Consider the following 2,380-nt stretch of genomic DNA (forward strand, 5'->3'; position numbering starts at 1 on the left):
GAACGTGGAGAATCATCAGACGATTACGCGGTATCTTATAGAATTTGATGTATGTGTTTCATTTCTAAATGAAATGAATATCAATTTGGACGAAGATTTTCTAGCAGCTATTTTAATAGATGGTCTATCGGATGCATATAAACTGCATTTAACACTGCTGACTAATCTCCCTCTCACAGGACTTTACGATCATGACTCCACGAAATCGGAGAGAAATCTGAACATAAATCAAGTGATCAAGATAACGTACTGAAGGTGAACAAGTTCAAGAAACAAGGTAACAAGTTTAAGACCAGTAATCCTCAAGGTACATCATACAAGAATATCCCATTCGATTGTTATAAATGTGGTAAAAAGGGCCACATGGCGAAAAATTGCAAATTTGAGAGCAAGCTAATTTTACAGAAAAGCCAGCAGATTTTATAGTTACCTCAGAATATTGCAAAAAAGGAAGTTATAATGAAGTTTCTACAGAAAAGGTGAATACCTGGTGTGTGGATAGTGGTGCTACATCACACATGAGTTTCTCGCTATCACAATTTGTTAAAAATGATGAAAGCCATACCGGAAAAATATACTTAGCTAATGAAAAATAATTAGAAGTCAGAGAAATTGGTACAGTTGAAATTAATATCAAAGTAAATGAGAAATATAAAAAGATAAATTTTTTCAAAACCTTAAACTTACCAGATTTGAAATGCAATCTTGTATCAACTGGTAAAGCTACCGAAATGGTAGTCAAGTAATAATGCTAAAACGAAAAGCATTGATAACGAAGGATGGTTGCACATTGGTTGAAGCTTATAAAAAAATGGCCTATATTTGGTACAATCCAAGAAATCTGTCAATGAAAAATGTTAAGCAGTAGATTGTGCTCTTACTGAACTAGAAACATGGCACAAAAGATTTGGCCACTTAAATACAGTACATTTGCATAAACTTGAAACTAAAGACATGGTTCTGGGACTACCAAAGTTGAGTCCTCGAAAGCTAAACTGCTTCGAAAGCTAAACTATTAGAGGAAAGCAGACGCAAGAACCATTTCCCCATAAGAATGAAAAATCTATTACTGGAATATTGGATTTGATACACACTAATATGTGAGGGCCGATGAGGGTTAAATCGCTAAGTCATAAAATATGTATATTTTGTAGTTTTTATTGATGATTTCACTCGCAAGGTATTTGTGCGATTTTTAAGCAGGAAGAATGAATACTTGCAAATTTTCAATATTTTAAAAAGCAAGTTGAATTGAAAACAGGCAGGAAGATTAAGTCAGTCCGTTCTGATAATGCATATGAACTTATAAGCTGTGAGTTTTCACAATATCTCAAATCACGTGGCATTGAGCGGCTGCTTACAGTTGAATATACAACGCAGCAAAACGGAGTCGAAGAGAAAATGAACTGAACGCTTGTAGAGATGGCAAGATGTATGATGATCGAGGGAAAATTGCTACAGATATTATGGGCTGAACTTATTCACACCGTGGCGTATATAAGAAATCGTTGTCCAACTAATTTAAATTTTGATAAAACGCCCGAAGAGATGTGGACTGGTAAAAATCCGGCAGTGAAGATTGGAAGCAAAGCATTTGTACTAGATAAAAAATCAGGAAAAGGCAAATGGGATGCTAGAAGCTATGAATATATACAAGTCGGATACTCCGATGAATCCAAAGCATATTGTTTGTGGGAGCGTGGTACTCGAAGTTTAGTAAAAAGCTGTGACGTTAAATTTATAGAAGAAGCTTCGGATGTAGGAATGGAAGAATTCCAAAACGAAAATAATGGTTTTTATGAATTCAAATTAAAAAAATCAACAAATATATACAAAGGAAGAGAAAGTTCAAAAGGAAACTGAAGAGGAGGAAAATGAGATTGAAGACATGTCGGAAGAAAAAGAAATGTATCATGACAGAACAGCAGACATGAACGAAGCTCAACCTCCACCGGAGAAAGATGACAGTCAAGTTAGTTCGATCAAACAAAGACTAAAGCTGAGATCCCACGATTGCCGCAAATGGACCAATCTGGAACAATTTTTATTGTACTGTATTGGAGCACAATAAAAAAATTGTCCGAATGAAATTCTGTACAGTCACACGGTTGCCTCTTTTTATACAATACTCATTGCCGTAAGTTGGCGAAAAGCAATATAGTGACAATAATTGCCCCAAACTTATCACACGATTGTTCGAGCATGCGGCGATTGTGACCATAAAGTGTTGCGCTGTCCTCTAAATTCTGTTTTTTTCTCTGTTGTGTAAAAATTGCGTATTCTTAATAAAATAAAATAAATCAATTGCATCTGCTTTGTATATTGCGGGCTCATTTTGTGCAAATTTGTTGTTGTTTGAAAGCAAAGAAGCAAAAACTTG

The sequence above is a fragment of the Rhagoletis zephyria genome, unplaced genomic scaffold, assembly GCF_001687245.7.
Source record: "Rhagoletis zephyria isolate East Lansing unplaced genomic scaffold, Rhagoletis_zephyria_1.1 Rzeph_scaffold_00236, whole genome shotgun sequence".
Classification (NCBI taxonomy): domain Eukaryota; kingdom Metazoa; phylum Arthropoda; class Insecta; order Diptera; family Tephritidae; genus Rhagoletis; species Rhagoletis zephyria.